Source organism: Sceloporus undulatus, chromosome 2, assembly GCF_019175285.1.
Source record: "Sceloporus undulatus isolate JIND9_A2432 ecotype Alabama chromosome 2, SceUnd_v1.1, whole genome shotgun sequence".
Classification (NCBI taxonomy): Eukaryota; Metazoa; Chordata; class Lepidosauria; order Squamata; family Phrynosomatidae; genus Sceloporus; species Sceloporus undulatus.
In genome coordinates this window covers 91834671-91846976 of record NC_056523.1, presented here as the reverse complement: position 1 = coordinate 91846976, position 12306 = coordinate 91834671, and the positions used below count along the sequence as shown (strand labels likewise).

At 40.5% G+C, this 12306-nt stretch overlaps 1 protein-coding gene across 2 annotated transcripts in view; it reads right to left on the bottom strand.

Annotated features, from left to right (window-relative positions):
• PDGFRB (platelet derived growth factor receptor beta) overlaps positions 1 to 12306 on the bottom strand; it is a 121517-nt gene that overhangs the window by 98420 nt on the left and 10791 nt on the right. The window contains exon 2 of one of the 2 annotated variants that reach the window (XM_042453226.1): positions 11361 to 11445. The exons of the other annotated variant lie outside the window; for it this stretch is intronic. The gene's annotated coding sequence lies outside the window, so the exon portion shown is untranslated. The remainder of the gene's footprint in view (positions 1 to 11360; positions 11446 to 12306) is intronic. 2 annotated transcript variants of the gene reach the window in all.

Below are 12306 nucleotides of genomic sequence, written 5' to 3'. Positions count from 1 at the left end.
CTAGCATGCATGCAGCTCATCTACAACTCATAACTTCTAACATAAAACTTATCTCTTATCCTTTGATTTTCAGAAATGAATTTGCGTTTCCTACACCTCCACCTATGAGTCCACATAGATTGGCGCTGGTCTGGAGCTCTTTTCCTGCCAGTTTGCACACTATCCTGAGCCAACCCTTCATGAGGGTGGCATGGAAGGGTAGCAGACTGTTAATCACTTAACTGAATACTCTTGTTTGTATACTGCCAGAGATAAGGAATGCTTCTTGTGGGATTTTCAGCATCAGGCACTAATGACTGATCTAAAGTACAACCATGCACCTTTACTCATTATGACACTTTTGCCTCAATATGTATTGGCCCAAGCCCAAATCACCTGTGATTTTGCTTGGCAGCATTCACAAAAGTCTGACAAAAGTCAGCCACCAAGTGAACAGCAGCAGGAAGCAAGACAATAACTTTATATCAATGGAGACATTTACATGAAAACAAACAAGAACCATCCTGAACCATGAGGAAGCTCCCAATGCATTTTCATCTGTGGGGGAAAGGGACTTTGAGTCAAATTCATTTGATTGGGAGAAAAACTTTTTACTTTTTTCTCTCTTTTTTAAAAAAGAGAGAAAGAAAAAAATTATATATTTGGATAGAAAAATGAGTTCATATAAATGTAAGGAGAAGGCTTTTTAAAGGACAACGATTTTTTCATGCTATAAGATGCTGCTAGGAGGCTGTGATCCATCATCCTTGATTAATTAAAGAACAATGTTTTCCTAAGCAATACTTGAGTGGGAGGAGACCAATATGCTGTTGGTGAGAAGGAGTGAGTAGGAGTGATGTTTTCTTTATGTACTTGGTATGATCACTTAAGTTTTGCAACTAAAGACTGAAGACTTAACTACAAGCAAATTCCAACAGTGTCCATGTGGGAGGAAGACAGTGCATATTAGCCCTACCACTTCTACTAAATAAGTAGATTCTAAAGAGAGGCTATGTGTGCATAAATTATGCATGTCTTGCACTCTGTCCTTGCAGCTGGGAATCCTATAAAAGAAAGGTCCCGTGCAAGCTCTTTGTATGTGTTGCAAACTAAGGCCCTGTCTTCATGGGTCAAATAAACTGGCCTCCCTTCTTCCTCTTGGCATGACATCTGGATGATGCAGGGTCCAATACCTGGGTCTGGCACAAACCGTCCAGATGACGTCCCACCTATTCAGTGCCAAATCTGGGGTATATTCCTCTGAAAACATATTTTTAAAACTCACTGTTTGCTCTGAATCTTCTTGGAAGATCGGGAGCCCTCCATCCCAAATCCAGGCAGCTGTTTAAAATGTGTTTGACTGTACTGCTTGCCATGGCCAGAGTGACAGAGGCAAATCACTCACTCTGAGGTCAGAACAAAGTGTCCAGCTATATGGTCAAGGATGTTCATTCTGATCTCAGAATGAGTGACTCACAGCATACCTTCAAGCTATGTGCATAAGGTGTACAGTCAGCCCTTCTTATAGATGGATTTTTATACACGGATTCAAGCATCCACAGTTTGAAAATGTTCAAAAAAAGTATAAATTTCAAATACCAAACCTTGATTTTCCATTTTTTATAAGGGACATCATTTTGCTATGTCATTATATTTAATGGGACTTGAGGATCCACGGATTTTGTTATCCACGGGGAATCTTGGAACCAAACCCCAGTGTATAACAAGGGTCCACTGTATATGAAACATAAATGAATTTTGTGTTTAGACTTGGGTCCCATATCCAAGATATATCATTGTGTACATATATGTACTTCTAGTCCAGAACATTTCAGACAGTAGAGACCCAACCTGTACTTTCCCAGGAACATGCCTGTTGCCCATTTGGGGGTAAGAAATTTTATCTTTGATATCATGGTATAGTTTTTAATCCTTCCTGGTTTTTCTTTTCTTCTCACTTCTATGTTGACAAGTGCCCCATTCTTTGTTTTATTGTAAGAGGATCCACTCCTTGTGATCAGACTTCTTACATGCTGATTTGTCACAACTAGCAGGTATGAAGATGACTGGAACACTAAAATAACAAGGGGAAGCCCTGGTGTAGAGTTGACTTTTCCAGGTTTGGTTGTGGGAGGGAGGTGGACTCCACAAGCTTGGACAGCTGTGACTGGCCCACCTGCGCAGTCTTTTATGGTCTGGCCAACCCAGCTCAAGCATGAGCTAATTTTGGCTCTGGCATCATCTTGGGCTCCCAGTCTGCCTGACTGTCGCACTGTCTGGGCAATTGGCATATAACTTCTCCCTGTTCTGTTATTGTGATTTCCCAGTGGCAGGTACTATCCCTTTTTGTTTGCACGTGCACACACACACAAATGCACAACACACACAACAAACACATATTCAAATTCTCGACCTGCGTTCAGAGTCTCTAGCTCCACTGTAACAGTGAGAGGGCAAGCCTTCTAAAGCTGATGTTAACAGATACAACTTTTTTTGTTTATTGTTTGTTATTTCCAACATACGGAGATATTTTTAATTAAAAATTATAAAACCATTCACTGACAATGCTTTGGGAAATGCACCACAATGTTCATCTTTTTTTATTTATGGCAAGGATTTATTTTCAGAACTCTCTTGAAAGAACCATAGATTATCCATGGTGCCAACAGACATCCTTTTTTATTAGTTGCTATGGTCCATATAAATGTGGACAAAGATAGGTGAAATTGGTTCTACACTGGCTTTGGGGATTCTTGTTTCACTTTTCTATTGTATAAATAAGTAATATAGTCGGCTCTCCATATTCACGGCCTTAAAACTCATGATTTTGATTATTTGCAAGGTCAAGGCCACTAATGCCGGCATTCCTCCGTCCTTTCCCTGTCCAATCTCTCCTTGGGAAGCCCAGGGAGAGATCGGGGAGGTGAAGGCAGGAGGTGCCTTGCCCCCCTCCACGACCCTTCTCCTCCCCAATCCTTTGCCTAGGCAGCCCAAGGAGAGGATCTGAGAGCAGAAGGGTCTCAGAGAGGCCAAGGCACCTCTTGCCTTCTCTTGACCGATAGTCTCCCTGGACTGAGCTAGGAGAGAGCTGAGAAGGAGAAGGGTCTCCGAGGGGCCAAGGCACCTCTTGCCTTCTCTTCCCTATCCTCTCCTTGGGATGCCCAGGGAAAGGATGGGGAGGAGAAAGGGCAGGAAACCAATTAAAGGGACAGGAGGGGGGGGAAGAAGTGCACAGTGCTGCTCCCCTTTCCCTGCTCACCCTTCCCTTTAACTGGCTTCTAAGTGGGGGTGGAATTCTTCACTATTTTTCCATATTTGCGGGGGTCTCATTCCCTTAACCCCTGTGAATATGGAGGGAGAACTGTATATACTTTATTCTTCTCTCTTTCTTCCATCCTACAGCTTTCAGGCTTACCTTATTAGAACTGGGTATATCTATCATACAGGATAAACAAGGGATCTCCATCATAACACCTGACTTACTACTAGAAACAAATGTAAGTGTGTGTTTGTCTGTGTGTCTGTGTCTTTGCGACACAGAAAATGCAAATACTGCTGAAATAACCACTTTGTTAGCAGCTGCATTCTCATCAAAGCTCAGTTCTCTATAGCAGCAATAACAGACACTCTGTGTGTGTGTGTGTGCGCGCGCGCGCACGTGAGCGCCTCCAAGGCACTACACAAAGAAAATTCTGTTAGTTCCACAAGCCTCTCAATCTTTCAGGGAAATGAAAACCACAAGAAGAAAAGACGGGAAACAAGCCAAGTCATACTTATTCCAAGCCTGGCATACCATCAGCCACACTCACAGAAATTCTAGCTTTCTTGTAAAATGTCAAACAGAATACTTTGTTATGTTTTGCACTAAACTGCAATCAAACTAATGGGACACAGTAACTAGATAATACCTGTCTCTGTTTCCCCTTAGGTATATGTGGAAGTAGCTCTGGGAATGATTTTGAGTGGGAATTTGAAGCAGAAGTGCAACTCTGCTCCAAACTGACATGAATACTAATTATTCAAGGGAGAAAATACTTTGGAAGAGTCATGGGGAAATTGACAAAGAAATAGCACAACACAACATGAACCTAACTTTGGATTCTATCCCAAAATGGGCAGGCAGCAAAACAATCACAACAAAACATCCAGAAACAGAAAAATCTTGTAAAACTAGAGAAAGCCAAGGAGGGGCAGGGAAATTGGGTTGGGGAGGGGGGTAGATAATGGTCTATCAGAAGTAAAAGCCTCTAAACTTGGAAAGGAGGGGTACTACAGACACTGTTTATTATTCTTATTATCAGTTTATTTATTGCCTGCCTTTTATTGTATGGGGTTCAAGGCTACTTAATACAGTTTACCCTTCAGTTGCCACAGGCCATGTGACTTCCACCTTTTATCAACTACACATAAGTACAGGTCAGCAACAGTTCTTGTTAATCTGCTCATATGGTATGCCTAGACTAGAGGAACAAAACCTGGTTTGCCTCTCAATGCTTACCTGGAACATAATCTACAGCCAATCAGATATCAAGTTACACTTTTCCCCTAATCCACTAAATGCACTATATTAGAATTGGAGATTTTAAATCAAGATCTCATATCTGGATCTCTAGGGACTAAACAGTTAATGCCCTGGTTTCCCCAAATTAAAGAATTATTCTCCTTGCTGCAACTATGTCTTGGAAAGTTCCCAAGTCTGGAAAAGAAAAATCTTAAGGAATGGGGGCAGCATAAAAATAAAAAAGGCATAAAAATGCATTCCCAAGTCTAAGACAAGCAGGTCTTCTATTTTACAGCTTGTCCTGGGCCAGAATAATAATAATACATTTTTTAAAGATCAGTACCCTGAAATTGAGAAGGTGCCCAGTTTGCAAATGTTTGAATGATGCTTTCAGAGAAAGAGGCTCAAGATGGTTTAGTTTCTCCTGGCCCTGATTCAAAGCAAACCACAAGCAAACATACTTTCAGTATAAATAAGACAGTGTGTCGCGCCAGTTAAAGCAATTCAAACATGAATGTAGCAATTTAATTGGTGCCAATTACTGTGTCTCGGTAGCATTAAGAATTCAGTCACAGCTCCTTAAAATCCTGTATGCATGAAGAAAATGAAGGTAGTACTCAGAAACATGGTGCTGTACAAACAATTAGCACTATTAGGCTGGCACTATATCTGCTGACTATGGTTCCCACCACACAAGCAGATACAAGAGGAAAGGCTTATCCAAGCATGGAAGCCAGAACACTGCAAGGTGTTACAAGAATCAACAATTAGCTAGTACTTGTTCCATTCCAGTGAAAGGTTCTCTATTCTGACATCTCCTCAGAACAGAAACTAGAGTGACAGCTCTGATCCCTTATAGAAACAAATCTTAATATTGAATAACTTTTTTTTTGGGGGGGGGTTTAGAAGCTTTTTAAATGTATATTGGAATTTGGTCTGTTCTCTATTCCTGTGGTTCTTAACTTGTGGAGCTCTGTGATGTCATCACAGGGGATCCATGAAGGCTTGAAGGTTGCTCAAGCCCACCTCCTCATTGCAGCCACACGACAGAAACCAAAGCAAAGGCAGGCTGGCTGGCTGGCTGGCTGGGTCTGCCCATTGCCATTTAATCTGCTTGAGTCGCAAACTGACAGGATGAAACAAGAGAAAAGTCTTGGGGACCTCTGAGGGAAGGTCAACAACACAAAATCAAGAAGTGATAAACAGACAACCAAAGCTGAAATGGATACTGAAACACAGGCAGAGGCCCTAAACCTGGGATGGTCTGCGTGATTTACCATATGCTGTTGGATTGCAGTTCTCAGCTAGGACTGATAGCAACTGCAATCCAACAGCATTTGGAGGGCTTTAATTTACCCACTTTTGTCTTAAAATTTTTCAAGAGGCCCCAAAGCATTAAATTATTCTAACATATTTTTGTATATATTATTTTAAAATCCTTCATAATCTGAGCCTGTACACTGTACCTTAATTTTCTTGGGTGTAAATCCAGCATTTCTGATATATATAGTACCTGAACTTTCTGAATACTAGGCACTTTATCGATTCTCTGCCTTACCCTATGAATGATTGTATTTGTATAATTGTATTACTTGTTTTTATCTATTTTTTTATGAGATGTTTTAATAGTTTTATAGTCTGTAAACCGTTTTGATCTAGGGAAAAACGGTATACTGTACAAATAAAATTTATTATTATCATTATTATTATTATTATTGAACATACATTTTCTTTCTTTATATAAAACATTTAAACAATCTGTGAACAATACTAGGATCCAAATCTCCGTGGACATGCAAACATTCCAGTTTGATCATAAAAGCTGCTGCAATTTCCTCTTCCAAATACTGCGATTTGCACTGCCCCAGATGCCACTTTTACAGTGGGAAGGCATGATTTTACAAATGGTTCTTTGAGTTACATAGGATATATATGCATGGTTAGAAATATTAACACACACACGAGACATCCAAAGAGCTGAGCTACAGTTTCAAAAACCTTTTGAGATATTAATATGTAGAAAGATCTTGTAGCACCTTTGAGACTAACTGAAAGAAAGAAGTTGACAGCATGAGCTTTCATAGACTTCAGTCTACTTCCTCAGATGCATATAGTGGAGTGGAAACTAGGGACAGACATCTATATGCCATTGGTATGTGAGCATGTCAATTCAAATTCAAAATCCTTTGTGTATGGAAATGAAGTAGCAAGTCCAATTTTAACTATGGTCATTAGTGAACAAAGACATTGAGAACCGGCCAATGTGTATGGAAATAAAGAGGCAAGGCCAGTTTGGCGTTGGAAACTGGACTGTAGGTGAAAAGAATAGATGAGTGTAGGACCTACATACACCACCCTCACCCCCATCCCGGGGATGGGGTCAGATAGTGTTGAAATGTGTGTAGTGAGTCAGGAAGTCATTATCCCTGTTCAATCTACTGCTGAGGGATTGTAATGGATGAATTCCAGTTCTACTGTTCCTCTTTCCAGTCTACCTTTGTAGTTCATTTCCATAAATATTGGACAGTTCACAATGTCTTTGTTCACTAACAGCCACAAAGGATTCTGAATTTGAACTGACATTCTCACATACCAATGGCATATATATGTCTGTCCCTGGTTTCCATTCCACTATATCTGAGGAAGTAGGTTGAAGTCTACGAAAGCTCATGCTGCCAACTTCTTTATTTCAGTTAGATTCAAAGGACTTTATCATACGTAGATCCTATGTGCTTCCATCCCAAAAATGGTTAAAGTGGTGGCATCCCAGAAAAGCAAGCCCATTTGCTATTGGTTATCACACACAGAGCACAATAAGGGGTTAACAGCACATTAAAGTGGGCCCAATGCGAATTTGGCTATCAAAGGGAGACAAACAGATCCTCATTGCAAGCATATAAATACATTTTCTGGGCATGCTCCAAAGTGTCATTTCCACAAGTGCACGCACACACACATGCTCCAGGGAAGGGAGGGGATAGCGCGGGGGGGGGGGGGGAATCCTTTTTGCCACAGAAGCCCCAAAAGGTGTTTCAGAGAAAGGTAGAATGAGGCTGCCCTTTGCAAACTCCTAAAACCCCACACAAAGGTGCACACACACAAACACACATGAGAGAGAGAGAGAGGAGGGGGCTGGTTCCATAAACCTGCCTGGTTCCAGTGAGGGCTGATACTCCCCGATGCCCTCCTTTTCCAGGCCATGTACTCCCTTTCTCCCTCCTGTCCAGGAGGACTTCCAAAACGCCGCCTTCTCCCACCAGCCGCTCTGCCCTTCATGAGAGGCTCCATTAGAGGAGGAGAGAACGGGGAGAGCGAGGGAAGTCTGTGTGTATCCCTTTAAGAAGTTTCTCCCAGGGACATCAAGGCAGCTTGCGAAATCAGGAAACCTGATGCATTTGGAGGCTTGCATTTTCACACAGCAGCCATTACGTGAGAGCAGCCAATTCGCAAGGAAAATGGAAAAGTAAATCTTGTAGTTTTGGAAATTTACTTATTTCCTGATTGACCTCACATTCTCCCTGGATTCTCCTCTGATTGGCTGCAGCATCATGTGAAAAGCAGCTGCAAATTGGTCCCTGAACCCTGGTTTACCCTGCATTGCCACCTCTTTAAACTTCCAATTTTGCCCTGTGTGATAACGTCAAGAGCTCTCTACATACTACTGTATTTTCTGGCGTATAAGACTACTTTTTAACCCAGGAAAATCTTCTCAAAAGTCGGGGGTCATCTTATACACCAGGTGTCGTCTTATAGGGCAGGTACTGAAACCTCTGAGCTGGAATGGAGAATCTGCGGTCACCGCATATGGTGGGGGGAGTTCAAAAACGGCCGCGGCCACATCCCCACTGTATGTGACAATTGTATGAAAGCAGCTACCGCTTTGATAGTCTTGGAGACAGGGAGGGCTGGGCAGGCAGGGAGAGCTGACCAATCCAAGCAGGATTTGTATACAACAAGGTTTCCTGCTAAGTTATTTGAATTAAAATTACCATATTGAAATCAAAGCTGATGTTTTTTTATTTTTATTTGGTGTGCGTTGGAAGAGGGGTAGTCTTATACGGTGAGTATATCCCAAACTCTATATTTTAACTGGAAGAGTTGGGGGTCGTCTTATACGCCCAGTCGTCTTATACGCCGGAATATACGGTAATTCTACAAACTAACATGGCTATATCTTTGAATTCTACCACTTCTGAGATATTGAAATAATATAAAAACTACAACATTATGTTCAGAAATGGTTGTTCCAGTACAGTTTTTGTCTCAAAAATCAATTCACAATTCATAGCTCCCTTCCAAAAATCTCTTTGATTTCTCCTACCCCTTGCTTAAACAAAACAAAATCCTAGCAGCATTTGCCTCCATATTGTTTCTTGGGACAAGCTGGCTCACAGCCATTCCAAAGTTTGAACAAAGCCTGCATCTATTAAATCAATGAGAACATTCTCAGAAATTGTAATAGGGAGGAAGGATGCAAACCACAACTCTCAGGTCATAGAATCACACTTGGCCTTTCCATTTTGAGAACATGAGGGAAGCAATGTTTAACAGCTGTACAGGGACTATAAAATCATGTGAATTTTCACACTAGAGACAGAAAGTCAGAGTCACACTAGAGTCAACAGAGCAACCAGTGCACAGTCAACTCATTTGGGAAAAAGTCTCATGAACATTATGAAACAAATAAGTCTTCTTCTAATTATAAAGTGCAACATATTTAGCACAACATACATGTGCATGAAGACAAGTGATGCATGAAATACCAGACCACAAAACAGCCCATGGCAATTCCTGCTATCATGATTGCAAAGAACAGTGCTGCCACAGAGAATGTTTCAGACCACATCCATGATCACATATCTTTTTTTTTTTCTGTGAGAATGTGGCCATTTGGGCCAAGCCTGAAGAATACACAGCCCTCCAGATGATATTGAACAGTATAGCTAGTACGTAGGGTCCAACTTTGTCCACCCTGACATAAACAATGGATGGTCTAAATGTGTCTTGCTAGATGTTGTTGGACTACAGGTCCCAGAATTTCTTATCACTATGCTTGCTAGGCCTGAGGGGAGTTGCAGTCCCACAACATCCATAAGGCCCACGCTTTGCCAACTTGTGATAGGAATCCAACTCACCTGGAATGTTAAGAACGGCCTTATACGACACAAATATCCACCATGTGTTTATTAATTTTTAAACTAGAATAACTTCTACCTTGAGTTTTTCATGTACATCAATGAGATTTATTTCCTACTTCATTCTCAAGCATGGAGTAAAAGGATAAAGAAAATGTGCCACACTTTAAATCAGTTGTTTAAAATAAAACATTTTCCCATTTTCAATTCCACTATGAAAACTGGTTGAATGAGATTTAAAAATGTTAAAAGAAAGTTTAATAATGGTGAAATTATAAGAACCTCAGTTTTGTAAATTTAGGGGCTTGACAGATGGGTGGGCCCTGGATCGTTGCCACGGCAACCGCACAGCACAGCAACAATCTGCTCCCTATTGGGAGCAAAAAAAAAAAGCTATTGTAAGCTGTGTGCCATCATGACACCCCTTCCGGCCTGCGCCATTTGGGCACTGTGGCACACATGCATCATCACAGCGCACCCCATATGGACAGGCGCATACCAAAATGGTGTCCAGGTCATGTGGTAGGATTTCGGAGCGTGTGAACACTCCGCCCTACCGCAGCCATAGTACCGCCCTTTAGTTGGATTTTTTTTTTAAACTCTGCAGGGCCTAAATATCCAAAGGCACCAGATCTCTGATCTTGGAAGCAAAGCAGGGTCAGCTTTGGTTAGTATTTGGATGGGAGACCACCAATGAATACCAGGTGCTGTAGGATATATTTCAGAGGCGGGAACTGGCAAAACTACCTCTGTTTTGTTTTTGTTTTTGTTTTTTGCCTAAGAAAACCCTATTAAATTCATGCAGTTGCTATACGTCCCGTGATTTCAAGGTCCACACAGACACTTACCAGCTTACCAATAATAATAATAATAATAATAATAATGATGATAATAATAATAATAATAATAATAATAATAATAATAATAATAATAATAATCTTATATTCTGTCCTAAATCCAGTTGTTAGTTTCAACTAGAGTAGAGCCAATAAATCAATTGAACTGATGTGACTTAACTTATTCATTTGATGGAACCATTTTAGTTGGGATTAGTAACTGGATTTAGGCCTCTGACCTCAGTGGAAGGTTTACTTGCAGTACCTTATTATTTTCCTGCATGTCATCACATTATGTTGCATTAATGCACCTTGCCACCTCAGTTGGCAGTGTACACTGCAATGCAAATTAATTATTTCCTCTGTTGACTCAGTTTATTTTCTCTCCTATTATTTCTTCCAGTGAGATAATTTTGAAGTCCTAGTGTTTGTAGGTAAGTGATTTTTTAAAAAAAAATGCTTTGAAATGTAAACTGCTTTGAATCTTTTACCGAAAAGATGGAATACAGCTTTTAGAAATGAATGATTGAATTATGTCAAGACAGACTTGGCATTGAATATGGCAACTCTATCATATAACAGTAGAATAGATAATAGAATGTGCTTCGAATTGTGGGAAATGATCATTCAAAAATGGCTGTAAATAACTTGTCATTTCTGAAAAGAACCTAAACCATGTTAAATTAACACTAGAGTTTATTTCAATGCTTTGAATAATACTCTGGTCATAAATTTGAGGTCCTCATGTAAGAATCACATGTATGCTGCTGCGAAGCATGAAGATAATTTCCCCTCTGAATAGATGAGTGACACTACCAGAGGACCTAGAATCAATTATTCTTTCCAGCTTTAAAACTGACAATATCTCCATCAGATTTGACAGGAGTAATTTGTATAAAAAACACTTACAGGTTCTGATATAACATGGAGTGCTGAGTATGATGATGACGACGATGATATCCCACCTTTCTCCCGATATAGGGACTTATGGTGTCTAACAAGAATTTAAAACAGTGCAAGTTAAAAACAATACAAGCATTAAAATGTAGATACAAAATTTTAAAATCAATTAAACAATTTTTAAAAATTAACATTACACATTAAAATTTAAAGTGTATTAAATGTATACATATGCAACACTGTGTGTTTACCTCAGCAACATGTTTTTAATTATTTAATTCTTTGTTCTTTGATACATGGGGCTCAATACAGAAGTGCTTTCGCTATCCGCTTACTGAAGCCTCTTTTTTTAATGCATAGATTAGCTTTGCTAAATTCTGGTATCTAACAGTACATGTGGTGGGATAACCTATCCATGCCAAGTGATCTTGAATACCTTTCCCTGTTATAGGTAAAAGTGTGTGTGCATGAGGGTGTAAAAAAGACATGGACTGAAACTGGGGTCCATTAAAGCACAGGTAGACAGCAATCAGAACAAAAGGAGAAGTGGTCAGAGTTAGCAGGAAATCAAGCATTAGATCATAGAATCATAGAATCATAGAGTTGGAAGAGACCACAAGGGCCATCCAGTCCAACCCCCTGCCATGCAGGAAATCCAAATCAAAGCATCCCTGACAGATGGCCATCCAGCCTCTGTTTAAAGACCTCCAAGGAAGGAGACTCTATCACCCTCCGAGGGAGTGCATTCCACTGTCAAACAGCCCTTACTGTCAGGAAGTTCCTCCTAATGTTGAGGTGGAATCTCTTTTCCTGTAGCTTGCATCCATTGCTCCGGGTTCTGTTCTCTATAGCAGCAGAAAGCTTGCTCCCTCCTCAATATGACATCCCTTCAAATATTTAAACAGGGCTATCATATCACCTCTTAACCTTCTTTTCTCCAGGCTAAACATCCCCT